A 15932-nucleotide genomic window follows, 5' to 3' on the forward strand; every position below is an offset into this window, starting at 1 on the left:
TAAATGATACCCGAATAAAACCATTAAAATATATTTGAATAGGGGATGCAGTGGCCACTGATTGACTTTTGGCTTCCTAGTATGCCTTTCACCATTATTTTGGTAATAGCAGTGTAATCTTTTCCCCATTGATGAAAGCTGAGGGAAGGGCAATTAGTACTCTCTGTTTTGAAAAAGGAAAAATCTTACTTCAAACTTTCTTAAGAAATAAAGAAGACATTAAGTTGTTGGTAGTATTTCAAGCCTTCAATGGTGGAATAAGGGAAGTCCCACTGGCTATGATTGGTCTACCTTGGGTCCTGTGCCTTTCCTTGAACCACTCATGGTTTCTAGGGAAATACGGTTTAAATGACTGGTCAAGAGCAAGTCACATGCCACTTTTGGCAACTTCACCAGAAACTGACCAACGTTGGGTTTTCTTTCTTTGGAGAGAGGTTGAGTCCTTTGTCAATTTTATTGGCAATACTTACAAAATGTTGGATAGGGACATTTTGGATCTATAATGTAAAGAAGGATGTATGAGGATATCGGGAAGCCAAAGGGCTGGACCAGGGTGGATGTTCCTTGTTTTCAGCTGCCTAATATCCATTCCAACTTTTGGTATTACTAAATTTCTTTTTTCAAGGAATAGCCTCTTTCCATTTTGAAAAATGGGGTGAGGTGGGGCATATGATTGTAGTTAAATTAATCAGATGCTTGTTCCATTAACATGAAACTTGAGTAGATTACAGACAAGACTAAAATTAATTGGAACAAATTCATTCAAGAGAGGCTGTGTCCTGGTGACTCCTGGAGCTCCTTTGGAGCTGTTCAACATTCCCATCGGTTCACTATTGCAAATCATTCTAACAAATTCTTTTTTATACCTAAACAAGACAGATTTAATGGACAAATAGCAGGTATTATTAAAGTAAACTAGCAATTATTTTGTTAACGATATGAACAAAATTGATGAATTTGTATGTTGAGAACTCTGCTTTGGTTTTTAGTTCTCTGCCACATTTGTGTTTGTCATTCATGAGCATACGTGAAAATGTATATCTTCATGAGGATGCGTTCATCATATGTCAGGAGTGTGAATTTCAAGACAGGGAAGGGTGATCATGAGAGTCTCAGTCTGCGGTGTGAATCTTTTATATAATCTATATATTGTGAGGCTAGAAATACGGCTTAGAAAGTCTAGTTTGAAATAATATGGTTTCTAGAGATATGGAAGCAGAATAATAATAAAAAAAATTCCTTCTTTGAAGAATGAAACAAAGAAGTTAGATATGCGAGTTTTGCTTTAAACAGACCTAAAAGAACTCTGTTGATTCAAGCACTATGTTGTTAATTGTTTTTCTTTGATGATAAAGAAAACTATGCAAACAGAATATGTCCACCCTTGGACTTAAAGCAAAAAACTTGCCTTCTAACAGATCAGTTTGTGACAGCCTCTCAAGTAAGACTAAAACTTGGTTCTGCTTAACAGTAATTGGCAGATTCCTGAGATGTGTTTCCCAGCCATTCACTATTAAAAGAAACAGACTCTCCTGCTCCATCCTGTTTTATTAGCCATCTAAGATGTCAACCTTTGGGTTGTCAAAACCATGAAACATATTTGGGTAATTATGAGAGGACAGAGAGCATGACTGGCATAGAAGAGAAATGATGGTTCAGAAATTGAACTTAGCTTTCTTCAGACATAACAAAACTTAAAATTAATTAATTTTTTAGTTACTGGTTTTACCATCTATAAAAATTTGGAATATATTTTTTAAAAGGTGTTCCTTTTATTTCCCTGTTTCCTTTTTGTTCAAGATGAAAAACAAACATAAAATGAAAGTGCCCCTGACAATTTCTAAATCTAAAAACAAACAGGAATTTTGTGTATACATCTATGATATGCAATGCCTATTTCTCTGTGGTGGGGGAATGGAGATATTTGCTGATTTTCTTCTTACTAGATGTGAGGATCTTGAAGGTGGGCCTGAAAGTGGGCTTGAAGGTGGCAGAGCTCAGAGACTCATGATAGACCAGGCTTTTTATGTTAATAAAATATGATTGATGTGTTTTTCATATTGTACTTACTAATTTTAAAGTAATGTCTATTCTGTCATCACTGCTAGGATTATGAATAGTAGGTTTGCATTTGGAACTGAAAGGGCCAATGGAATCCTGGAGTTGGAATAGTAATTTCATTTTAAACCACAGTCATTCCCACGTATTGTTTGATGATGTCTGTCATGTGATTATTTAAGGACATTTAAAAACATATCTGAATAACTTAAATGGAGTTATATGTGTCAGTGTCAATAACTTTTAACTACTTTCTTTTCTAGACTAGCATACACCCATTATACATTAAAAATGTGAAATATTTAGGTTTCCTTATTAGAGTGGAGAGGTGAATACCAATTCTCAGATGTGTTTTGTGATAAGGTGGCACTCTTTCTTAAGCATTACCATCAATCTTAAGCCAGGAAATTCACCTCTACAAAGTGTCAAATCACTGGCTCCAAATCGAATTCTAGCGAGTATTCCCCATGAAATCAGCTGTCATCCTCAGTAACAAGGAGACAGTCCTCTACTTTCACTGTATTCCTACTTGAGAGCCCCAGCTTGAGAGTCTGGATAATGCTGAAGGATGGAATTGGGAGTCTGTCTTCTATAAATAAGGAGAATAAAATTGCTGCTTTTCTTCCTCTCCTTCCTCACCACTACCTTGTCTGTCCCCAGCACATTCTTATTTCTCCCCAACGTCAATGAAGTTTGGTAGAAAGTTGTCTCTCATCTTAGTGTGCTGTCTTACTTCGCTCAGCCTTATTTTCATCCCCTCTTCATTCTTGACTTACCCAGGAGCTTCATCTCTTTAGAGAAAGGAGTGGGTACACAGGCAGTTCTCTTGGGAATTCTGATTAATTCACCATCTTGAACCACCTTTCTATTGGGTTGCTGGATGTGACCATAGTGCTGATCACATGCTTCTTAGCTCCCCATGTAATGAAACTTAACACAGGCCAAGCAGATTTCCCAGACAAGGCTTTTATGTGCTCAAGGGCAATGGAGACAGTGGAGGTGAGGTATGAGGATCCTCAAGCTGCCCTCCCCAAAAGCTAGTAGAGACTTTTTAATCAGACAAAGCATGGGGAATTGACACAGGGGTAAGGTATACAGGCTGGGCTGGGAGAAGCATGTGTGGGGGAGGGTATGCAGGTCCATACATCTGGTCGTGATGGTTATCTTGAGTAATGGGCCACCTGGTGGTCTGGCCAGCGGCAAAAAGGCTGCTTACAAATCATTCTTTCCCAAGGTTTGACATTCTGCACTGTGGTTTGATATTTAGGTTTCCTAAGGCCAGTTCCGGGAATTCTTTAAGTAAAAGGCATAGTTAAACATTATGAGAGCACAGAAGAGTGATTCTTTTCTTTGTATGACTAAAGCCTTGGGGTTAGTCTGTGTAACATCAGCGAGGTGCTGATGTGGGTTTTGTGATCAGCAGGAATGTATGAAAGAATGTTCCACCAGCGGGGGTGGTGGGCTGGGGAGCTGAAGCCAAGCCCCGACCTTACTCTGTCTCATTTCCTTTCTATACTTGGTATATTTGCTGTCTGTATTTTTTTGTTTTGAAAGAGGCTACTCTCAATTCCCTAGATCAACTATGTTCTCTTTTTTTGTTTTTTGAGTCAGAGTCTTGCTCTGTCACCCAGGCTGGAGTGCAGTGGCACAATTTCGGCTCACTGCAACCTCCGACTCCTAGGTTCAAGCAATTCTCCTGCCTCAGCCTCCTGAGTAGCTGGGATTACAGGCTTGCATCACCACACCCAGCTAATTTTTTTTTTTAATTTTATATTTTTGGTAGAGAGGGGGTTTCACCATGTTGGCCAGGCTGCTCTCGAACTCCTGACCTCAAGTGATCCTTGAGGCCTCTTAAACAGAGAAATACATAACCATAATTTATGGGTAGTGTGTTATAAACCGAAAAGTATCTGAGACAGATCTCAATTGATTTACTTACTTACGTTTTTGAGACAGGTTCTTGCTCTGCCACCCAGCCTGGAGTGCAGTGGTACAATTTCAGTTTACTGCAACCTCTGCTTCCTGGGCTCAAGTGATTCTCCCACCTCAGCCTCCCGAGTAGCTGGGACCATAGGCGTGCGCCACCATATGTGCTCAGATAATTTTTAAATTTTTTGTAGAGATGAGGTATCCCTACATTGCCTAGGCTTGTCTCAAACTCCTGGGCTCATGCAGTCCTCCTGCCTCAGCCTTCCAAAGGGCTGGAATTACAGGCATGAGCCACCATGCCTGGCCTTCATTCAGTTTAGAGGTTTATTTTGCCAAGGCTAAGGTCTGGCTGTGACACAGCTTTTGGAGGTCCTGAGAACATGTGCCCAAGGTGGTCAGGCTATACTTTGTTTTTTATACATTTTCAGGAGACATAATACATCAATCAATACATGTAAGATGTACATTGGTTTTTGTGGAAAGGCAGGACAACTTCAGTTGGGGGCTTCCAGGTCACAGGTGGATCCAAAGATTTTCTGATTAGCAATTGGTTGAAAAAATTTATCTAAAGACCTGGGGTCAATAGAAGGGAGTGTCTGGATTAGGATAAGGAGTTGTGGAGACAAAGGTTCTTTTTTTTTTTTTTTTTGAGACGAAGTCTCGCTCTGTCACCCAGGCTGGAGTGCAGTGGTGTGATCTTGGCTCACTGCAACCTCTGCCTCTTGAGTTCAAGTGATTCTCCTGCCTCAGCCTCCCGAGCAGCTGGGATTACAGGCGCCTGCCACCACGCCCAGCTAATTTTTCTTATTTTTAGTAGAGATAGGGTTTCACCGTGTTGGGCAGGCTGATCTCGAACTCCTGACCTCAGGTGATCCACCCACCTTGGCCTCCCAAAGTATTGGGATTACAGGCTTGAGCTACCATGCCCAGCCTAATTTCTCCATTTCTTTATGGAACATTATACATCTGATTTAACATAACAATGTGATCATTTTAATTATCTATTTCCTTTTTCTCTTTTGGCACCTGTCATTCTATCCTCATAACAACCTTGTTCCAATTCTTCTAAAATTCCCCACCTTCCCTTAGTATGTGTTGATTTCATTTTTGGAATAAGGTTTGTCTAAAGCTGCTTTAACTTGTTTAACTTTTGTGGAGTCTGGCACTGAGTTTAACATTTAAATACATTTGGAGGAACCTTTTGGATGTCATTTTAGGAGTGTTGGGAAGAGCTTATTCTTCCTGTGCCCCCTCTCATTCCAACCCATTTCTCTCTGATTTGATTGTTAATATTTGCAATTTTATCCTTTGAATTTGCTTCCTCTAATATTAAAATACAAACATTCCTGGGAACAATCAGTTACTCACACTTGATTGTGAATGAGGCTCAGAGGGTGGGATTTGATAAGGGGGTAGAGCAAGACAATTCTGGAAGCTGGTACAGATGTTGTTGTCAGGCTATTTGTGGAAAGACTGCTAAATACAGAGTCTGGTCTGCTACTCACTACCTGTAAACTTGTTGGAGTCACTGAACACTCCTGAACCTCAAATATCATATATGAAATATGGGATAATCATGCTTGCCTGGTTTACCTAACAGGATTATTTGAAGGCCCAAATGAGAGTATATCTGCAGCAAAAAATTTGTAAACTCTGATGTGCTATGCAAAGTAGATACCAAAGGGCTCAACGAAAGGGAGAAGGAAATGTGGCCAAGGCAACGTCTACTTATGTCACGACTAAGGTGGATTCTGGTGCCACTCTATGATCATACTCAGAATTATGACAGTTCAGATGACCAGGAATCATATATCACCTTCCATATATCGTTGCATTAAAGTAAGCCACTTCCAGCCTGGCCAACACAGTGAGATTGCATCTCTACAAAAAATAAGAAAAACCTAGCTGGGCATGGTGGCGCTTGCCTGTGGTCCCAGCTACTTGGGAGGCTGAGACGGGAGGATTGCTTGAGCCAGGGAGGTTGAGGTTACAGTAAGCCTTGATCCTGATTGCGCCACTGCACTCCAACCTGGGCAAAAGAGTGAGACCATGTCTCAAAAAAGGAAGCCACTTTTCTTTTCTCTTTACTTTTCTTCTCTAGGACAGTCCATGCCAGCCTAGCTGCTGTCCCTGAGTGGCAGCATAGGGAACTGTAGGGGCAGGGACTGTGCCCTTCCTAGGGAAGAAAGGAGAGGATGGCTACCCGTGCACAGCTGATCCTTTGCCTTCAAGGTTTACCTTTGTCTGAAACCTACTTTTTTTTGAAACAGGGTCTCTGTTGCTCAGGCTGGAGTGCAGTACTGTGATTACAGTTCACTGCAGCTGTGATCTCCCGGGCTCAAGCGATTCTCCCACCTGAGCATCCTGAGTAGCTGATACTACAGGTGTGCACCACCATGGCTGGCTATTTTGTTTTTTTATTTTTAGTAGAGATGAGATAACACTATGTTGGTCTCCAACTCTTGAGCTCAAGTGATCCTGCTGTCTTGGTCTCCCAGTGTTGGGATTATCAACCTGAGCCACTGTACACAGCCTGACACGTACTCTTCAGTAGGAGAAAATTATGTAGCTTTGTGGGGAACAGCTATTCTCTAGGAATAGGCTTCTTCAAGATCAAAGATCAGAATTGTTAAAGTAGTGTAGCAAAAGGAAAGATCTTATATTTCAGAGAATGTCCTAATAGCTCAGATGAAGATGCCATCACTTAAATATGACCAGACTCTACATGTATTAGTTGTTCTTCTTTCTTTTGTTCAATAAGGACTATTAAGCACCAATATATAAATAAATGCCTGCTACCACACATCCAGGATCACCAAATGGAGCTGCACATGTGTAATAGGCAGAAAAATGGACCCCAAAGGTATATATACCTTAATTTTTGGAACCTGTGAAAATTCTTTGCAAATGTAATTAGAATAGAGAAATTAAACTGGATTACCCATGTGGGCCCAATCTAATCACATGAGCTGTTGAGAGCAGAGATTTTCTGTGGCCAGAGGCAGCAGAGAGACGCAGCAGAAAAAGAAGTCAGAGAGACTCTGAGAAGAATTTGACATGTCCATGCTGACTCTGAGATGCAAGAGGCCATTAACAAGGAAGAGATATAAACCTTTCAGAGCTGAAGGCGGTCCCTAGCTGATAGCCAGCACAGAAATAGGGACCTACAATCCCAAGGAAATGAATTCTGCCAGTAACCTGAGTGGGCCTAGAAAGAGTCTTTCCACAGCCTCTGGATAAGAGCCCAGAGGGCTGACACCTTGATTTTGGCCTTGTGATATTAGGAGCAGAGAAGCCAGTTGAGCCAACCTGGCATTCTGATCTATAGAAACTGAGAGGTAAGACATTTTTGTTGTTTCAAGCTGCTAAGTTTGTGGTAAGCTGTTATGCTGGCCGTAGAAAATTAATACTACAGGCTCACGCCCGTAATCCCAGCACTTTAGGAGATTGACATGTGCGGATCACCTGAGGTCGGGAGTTCGACATCAGCGTGACCAACATGGAGAAACCCCGTCTCTACTAAAAATACAAAATTAACTGGGCGTGGTGGCACATGTCTGTGATCCCAGGTGCTGGGGAGGCTGAGGCAGGAAAGTCACTTAAACCCAGGAGGGGGAGATTTCAATGAGCCAAGATCACGCCATTGCATTCCAGCCTGGGCAACAAAAGCGAAACACCATCTCAAATAAAAAAAAAAAGAAAATTAATACACTATGTGAGAGGCGGCTGGACAGCAAGTAGCTGTTTCAAAGAACTACCTTTATGATTTTCCATTTAGCCTCTGTATTTGAATATTTTTTTCTGATAACATCATGTGAACATGTAGTAACATGACTCTTTAAATCAGGTACCTCAGTTTCATATACTTTAGACCAGGGCATGACTGCCTTTATTTTTTATTCCCTTGATGCTCCTTAAGGTGAATTTTGTGCACAGCTCTTTGTCTCTCTATATAACTTAAACCCAAGATACTACAAACATTCAGTATATGTGCTATTATTAAGTATATAGCTTGATGAAGTTTTCATACGTAAATACCTGAGAACCACCATCCAGATTGAGATATAGTATATTTTCATCACTTTAGTAGATGTTCCTGCAAGCTTAATGCCTTTTTCTAGTCAATACTTGCTGCATTCAGAGTCATCCACTCTTCTAACTTACACCATCATTGATTAGTCATGTCTGTTGTTGAAATTCATGTAAATGGAATCATGCAGTGTGTACTTTTATGTCTGGCTTCCTTCACTCAACACACTGTTTTTGAAATTCACTCATGTTGTATAAACAGCTCATTCCTTTTAAAGCACTGTATAGCATTCTGTTGTATGCCTAAACCTATATTTGTTTATTCAGTCTCTCACTGATGGTTATTTGGGTTGTTTCCAGTCTTGAGCTTTAATGAGTACAGCTGCCATGTGCTTTCTTGTACATGTCTTTTGGTGGACACATGTACACATTTCTCATGGGTACATCCTTATGAGTGGAATTTCTGAGTCTGCTCGTAGGGTAGATTAACCTATATTTTAAGTCAGATTATTCCAAACACATAATTCAAAACTGGTGAATTATGTTTAGCCATTTTCATGTGATATTATTATTGTTAAAAAAATGTTTTTGGAATGCTTCATGAATTTGCATGTCATTCTTGCTCAGGGGCCACGCTAATCTTCTCTGTATTGTTTCAATTTTAGTATATATGCTGTCTAAGGGAGCACTTCATATGATATATTATTGATAGAAATAATTAAAAAAAATTTTTTTTGAGACAGAGTCTTACTCTGTTTGCCCAGGCTGGAGTACAGTGGCGTGATCTCGGCTCACTGCAAACTCCATCCCCTGGGTTCTAGTGATTCTCCTGTCTCAGTCCCCCGAATAGCTGGGATTACACAGCCATGCTAATTTTTTTTATTTTTAGCAGAGATGGGGTTTCATCATGTTAGCCAGGCTGGTCTCAACCTCCTGTCTTCAGGTGATCCTCCCGCCTCAGCCCTGCAAAGTGCTGGGATTATGGGCGTGAGCCACCACATCCAGCTGAAATAATTTTATTTATACAAATAAGCTAAGAACCTATTGCCAAGACCAGCTCGGTCAGGGAGACCCTAACCCAGCAGTGTCAATGGTATTAAAGACACACACACAGAAATATAGAGGCATGAAGTGGGAAATCAGGGGTCTCACAGCCTTCAGAGCTGAGAGCTCTGAACAGAGATTTACCCACATATTTATTAACAGCAAACCATTCATTAGCATTGTTTCTATAGATAATAAATTAACTAAAAGTATCCCTTATGGGAAACCAAGGGATGGGCCAAATTAAAAGAATAGGTTGGGCTAGTTAACTGCAGCAGGAACACTCCCTTAAGACACAGATTGCTCATGCTATTGTTTGTGGCTTACAAATGCCTTTAAGTGGTTTTCCACCCTGGCCAGGCCAGATGTTCCTTGCCCTCATTCCTGTAAACCCACAACCTTCCAGCTTAGGCATTAGGGCCATTATGAACATGCCACAGTGCTGCAGAGATTTTGTTTATGGCCAGTTTTGGGGCCAGTTTATGACCAGATTTTGGGGGGCTTGCTCCCAACACCTGTAGATGTCATAATATAGGTATGTTATCTGCATGTAAGTGGAGCTCTATTCTTTTAAAAAAGAGCACACAATCAGAAAAGCTATTTATGATTTAAAACAAAGCAGCTATAGGAAAGTTTGGTTTCTCAGAACTTAAAAAGCCACACTAAAGGTGACCCTATATCTCTGTGTTATATTTAGCTTTGCAGCATTTTCTGCTCTACTCAACATAGTAAAGACTATACTTCCCGTCTCATGACCTTTCTTTATCACTGGATGTCATTCTCAGCATGAGGAGGCACAGCATGAGCATTCCTGATTTCACCGAAGCAGCGACTTTCCCTTCCTTTTCTCTGAGTACCCAGGAACCCAAATCTCTGTTTGCAAAGAGGCTTATAAGTGCCCTGGCCATTGAAAAAGAGGGGTTCCTTCTACATTGAGCAGTTTGAATGGGCCTCTGAAAAGTCTTGCAGCACAATTCACAGGCAACACATGGGCAGCTGATGGCCACACTGTAGTTACCAGATTGCAGTCAGTGTGGTTCTCCATCATCCAGGTGATGCAAGGTGCTCCCTCACTTGGTCTCCTACAGACCTTGGCCTGGCTCCCAAGCACTGGCCAGCCCCCAGGTGTTCTTTGGGCTCTCGGTATTAGTTCTGTACCTTTTCATGGGACCCACCAGGACCAGACCATTGTCTCTTGCCCCACACCTCTCACCTTCTCTACTTTCTTTATAATTTTTCCATTATCATGGATACTTTGGGTGTTACTTCCCTTAAACCTTCCCTTTTGATTCTTTGACAATATTCAGGAGTCAAAAATAAACATTGCTTTTCCTTCTCAAGGCAATATGGGTGACTCTGCTGACTTGGGGAAGAGTGTGTGATGGGGAAGAAAACATACATGTTGTTATTTCTATTATGCCTTGTGTTCATTAGGATTCTCCAGAGACACTGAATCAATAGTATGTATATACATTATATATTATAAGAATTGATGTATACAATTATGGAGGTTGGTAAGTCCACAATCTTCAGTGTGGGCCAGAAGACTTTAGACCCACAAGAGCTGATGGTGCATTTCCATCTCAAGACAGTCTGCTAGAATTTCTTTCTTGAGGGGGTGGCCGATCTTTTGGTTCTTCTTAGGCTTTCAACTGATTGAATGAAGCCCACCCACATTATAGAAGGCAATCTACTTTACTTAAAGTTTACTGATTTAAATGTTAATCTCATCCAAAAACACCCTCCAAATTGACACATACAGTTAACCATCACATGTCATTACACTCATGATCTTCAGCAGCACCCCATGACTAAATTGGCATCTATCTAGTACAAGATTTCCATTTTATGGGAAAGACAATGCATTGTGGATTAAGATGATGTGGATTTGAATCCCAGTGATCTTTCAGTGTGAATCCTAATTGTGTCATTTGGAAAAACCTTTAACTTCAGTCATCACAGAGCTGCAGTTCTCAACTGGGGCAGTTTGTCCCTCCCCCTATATCCCCAGAAGACATTTGATTACATCTGAAAACATTTTTGGTTGTTACAACTAGGGTAGGGGTGGGAGGAGTTGTTATTGGCATCTCTGGTGGGAACAACTCAGGGATACTAACATCCTATGATGCACACAACAGCCCCCCACAACAAACAATCACCAGGCCCCAAATATCAGGAGTATTGAGGCTGTGAAAACTTGCAGTAGAGGTAAACAGACAATGCTAGGGTATAAAAAGCTGGGCATGAATGGAACATGGGAGGGTTGTCAGGCAAGAAAACCAATACAATTGTGTTCAACCTGATCTTATAGTTTTTGCCAATTTCTTTTTTTTTTTTTTTTTGAGACGGAGTCTCGCTCTGTCGCCCAGGCTGGAGTGCAGTGGCCGGATCTCAGCTCACTGCAAGCTCCGCCTCCCGGGTTTACGCCATTCTCCTGTCTCAGCCTCCCGAGTAGCTGGGACTACAGGCACCCACCACCTTGCCCGGCTAGTTTTTTGTATTTTTTTAGTAGAGACGGGGTTTCACCGTGTTAGCCAGGATGGTCTTGATCTCCTGACCTTGTGATCCGCCCGTCTCGGCCTCCCAAAGTGCTGGGATTACAGGCTTGAGCCACCGCGCCCAGCCTGCCAATTTCTAAATAGAATATTGGGAAGGTGATATTTTAAATTGGGAAATGAATTATTGGAGGCTACGCTATGATTTGGGGAAAAGAGATCAGACCTCAGGTTGGCAGCAACATAAACGTGTTAGTATTTTACTAAATTTTCCCCTTGTGTCATTGGCTCACAGGATTTCACAAAGGTTTGAAGGTCTGGGATGGAATGGTGAAGGTGACATCACTGTGAGCAAGTGTGGGTCAAATGAGGGGGATGGACTGTGACTAAGAAACCTAAGAGAATATTTTTGTAAGAAGATGTAAAAGGATAAATATAATATGACTTACCAAATGCCTTTAAGTAATAGGTTACTATTTTGTTAGCTCATAATTTATTCTGGCAGTCTGTTTAACCATATGCACAGTCTCCTGAATATGATTTAAATGTTAAGTCCTAATTACAAAACTCTAATTCAAAACAATTTTAAGTAAGGCTGTTGAAAATTAATGTGAATGCAAATCATGAAGTCACTCTCATTAGGGAAATACACATTAATTTTTAATTTTGGGCCTCTCTGAACTAATATCAAATAGAATTACATAAAAAACAAAAATGGCCAAAACTTTTAAGAGATTATATTCTGCCAACTAAAGTTATCCAGGAATATGTAACAGCTACGTAATCTCTTTATAAATAATTTTGAAATAATTTAACAATATATAGATTATTAGGGACCTTCTAAACTTTTAGAACTGATTTTGTTGGCTTCATTAGCTCCTGTCTTAACAGGCTTTCTTTGTATACGTTGAATTATTGGAGTCGACTAAGTTGGTCAGTGTGCTGTGAGGGTCACTACACATGCCCTTTTGTTTAAATTAATCAGTCTCTGAAAAGAAGAAAGACAATTTAATTTTACCAACTGAATCCAGGAGAAAAATGAATACATTAAAGCAAGTGTGAAATTCTTTCCAGTTAGCATGCACAGAGAATGTAGCTAATAATAGCCACGAGTTTTCTGTCAAGCAGGTCAATATATCTCTTTATCTATTATAGTCAATATTGTAGGATTCATTCATTCATTATTCATTCACTTACCATTTATTGAAGCCTTAAATTTGTGCTCAGTCAGTGTACTGTGAATGGTGATAAAGAGACAACTAAGAATCTAATCATTGTCTGGTGGGAGAGATTGACATTACAAAGTGCAGTGGTACATGCATTCTGTGAGACAGAAATTCATGGAGGAGAGCTGGAAGAGATTCACCTGGACAGGTAGCCTGGGGTATAAAGAGTAGGCCTAGAAAGCCCAAAGGACATTAGGATTTATTTTGAGAGATGATGGTTTCTTAGGGTGACAGCAGGGTGGTGATAAAAAGAGGTCTTAATCTAAATATATTTTAAAGGTGGAGCTAACAAATTTTGTGGTATGAAATCAAAGAGAACAGTTTAGAAAGGCTTTAAAGATTTTGGAGCCAAGCACAGTGACTCATGCCTATAATCCCAGCACTTAGGGAGGCCGAGGTGGGTGGATGACTTGAACTCAGGAGTTCGAAACCAGCCTGGGCAACCTGATAAAACCCTGTCTCTACAAAAAAATACTAAAATTAGCTGAGTATGGTGCCATGTGCCTGTAGTCCTAGCTACTCGGGAGTGTGAAGTGGGAGGATTACCTGAGTCCTGTAGTGAGAGTGTAATGAGACACGATCGCACCACTGCACTCTAGCCTGAGTGACAGAGTGAGACCCTGACTCCAAAAAGAAAAAAGAAGAAAAAAAAAAAAAAGGTTGGTGGTGTTATTTACTGAGACTGAGAAGAACTGACATGATCTAAGTGTGACATGATAATTTTATATCCAAGCGGAGATTGAAAGAGATAGTTGGGGTAAATAAGCTTGGAATTCGGGGGACAGTCTGCATTGGGAATATACATTTGAGTATCTCAAGCATTGAGATAATATTTAAAGCCACAAAACTGGGATAATCCCCTCATTCAGCAAAGTGATGTGTAGTGACTGGGAAGATGAGGAGCCAGCAAGGAGGACTGGGACCATTAGGGCAGGAGGAGAATCTCAAGAGGGTGTGCTATTCAGGACATCAGACACTTGAGACGGTGTCCAAGGAGGAAGTGATGGACTGTGTCAAAGGCTTGTGACAGATTTAGCAATATGCAGACTAAGTCTGGCAATGTCGATGTCACTGCACCCTTGATAAAAGCATCTTTAGTTGGAGGGTTGGGATAAAAGCCTGATTAAAGTAGGCTCAAGAGAGAATGGAAGGTGAGGAAATAGTGAAAGCATATACAATTAACTTTTTGAAGACATTTGCCTGAAAAAGGAGCAGAGACATGACTCAGTAGCTGGAAGAGTGGAAGTAGCTGGAAGAGTGGAAGTAGCTGGAGAAGAGTGTGGGGTTGAGATTCTTCTTTTTGTAAAGAATGGAGACATCGCTGGCTGTCTGTATGTTAACGGAAACAATACAGTGGAGAAAGAAGAAGTAATGGTGCAGAACCCAAGGGGGCATTGTCTAGAGAGAGGTCTTTGAGAAGATGGGATCCATTGCAGAGAGGGAGAAGCTGGTCTTGACCAGAAGCACGAATAGTTCACCCACTGGAACATGAGCAAAAGCAGAGGTGATGGGTGTATGTGCAAACCGGCTAGCATATGGTGGTGGGAACATGTTTTAGCGTACATAAGCACAGGCAAATGCAGCAGAATCCTTTTCTCCCCCCTTGGTTAGTTGTATGTTTTTTCCTGAAAGCATTGAGTGTTCTCAATCCTGGCTACACTTTAGAACCCCATGGAAAGCTCTTAAAAAATACAGATTCCTGGGGCCTATTCCCACAGTTAATTGGTCTGGATACTAATATTAAAAAAAAGAAATCTCTCCAGTGGTTCATTTAGAACCACTAGGTTAGATGGTTTGTGTAATATTTTATGCTTAGTGAATGACTAGAAAATCAGATAATTGTTTGTTATGGTATCAGTACTGTAAGAAACAGGACTAATATTTCAGGAAAGTGAGCTTATGTGGCAGCAGATTGAGTTCTCCAGAAATCAGTCACCAAGACTAAGATTAGTATGTAGGAAGTTTACTGTGGAAAGAAGGGAAAGTATGCAGGATTGAGCTGAGAGAGAAGCCAAGCGTCAAAGCAGGCCCTGTGATAGCCTCTGCAGACTCCATGGAGAAAGTTGGAACTAAAGATGCTCTGTCAGTGTGGCTCTGCATGGGGTTGAAATGACCCAGCCTCCATGTATTAGTCGTTGGAGGTAGACCTTCTTGGGAAGGGCATTGACCTAGACAAGGAGGCTCTTTGCAGTTTTGCCTGACCCTGAAGGACCTGACAGCTGAAAAAGCTGTGGCAAAAAGGCCTTCCTTGGCTCCAGCCTGACAGTGTCTACTACATTGGTTAATGTTGCAGGTCCACATAACAGATTCTAGTCTATGAGACAGGTTAGCTGAAAAATGAGCCTCCTCCATGAGTCCTGGAAGGCTCACCAAGAGTTAGGTTTCTTTTTTTTTTTTTTTTCGAGAAACATGTTTACCAGTTTATGAGTCACTACCACTATTTTTTGAAAATGTTTGCTACACAAATACACAAACAGTCCACATATCTGATCAACTTTCTTCTAGAACTACAGCCAAAGGAAGATTAGTCTGTAAACATGTGATTACTGGTATGCTTGGCTCTACTTCCTGCAGTGTATTCTCTGATAATACGGAAGTAGTGATACTGTTTGGAAGTTTTAGATTAATTTTTAGATAAATTTTTCTGTCAGTTTACATTTTAAATGTGTAATAATGGAAAATTATAAAGACAATTGGGAATGAAACCACCTTTGCAAAAATTGTAACAGGAAATTATGACAGTGAGAGAAATCTGACATGGCTGACTCCATCTTGCCTCTAACTCACAGGCTGGCTAATCTTTGCTCATTCCTGGGCGTGGGCAAAGCTAACTTTGGGAGAAATTAAGTTTATAGTTTAAATAATGGCCTTTCCCCCAAATTAAACTGTTCTTGTAAAACTAATGAAAGGCTACCAAGAAAGGATGAGAGGAGCTTGAATTCTAAATAATTACCATCCATTGTTCTGGAGGTCATAAGATTTGCAACTTCCCCAATTACTCTTGAAGATAACACGACTATTGCAGAACCTAAGATTGACCTTTGAGATGTCTTTTCAGGTTTTTGCATTTCTGACAGTGGGATGTCCCCACTGAGACCTGACAACCAGTCCTGTGGCCCTCACCCAGGAACTGAGTCAGCATAAAAGGACA

At 40.8% G+C, this 15932-nt stretch overlaps 1 pseudogene; it reads right to left on the bottom strand.

Moving 5' to 3' along the window:
- Nucleotides 1–8592: 8592 nt before the first annotated feature.
- Nucleotides 8593–8705, bottom strand: LOC117095588 (annotated as a pseudogene).
- Between the last annotated feature and the right edge of the window lie 7227 nt (nucleotides 8706–15932).

This window comes from Trachypithecus francoisi, unplaced genomic scaffold (assembly GCF_009764315.1).
Source record: "Trachypithecus francoisi isolate TF-2019V2 unplaced genomic scaffold, Tfra_2.0 Lachesis_group13, whole genome shotgun sequence".
NCBI lineage: Eukaryota > Metazoa > Chordata > Mammalia > Primates > Cercopithecidae > Trachypithecus > Trachypithecus francoisi.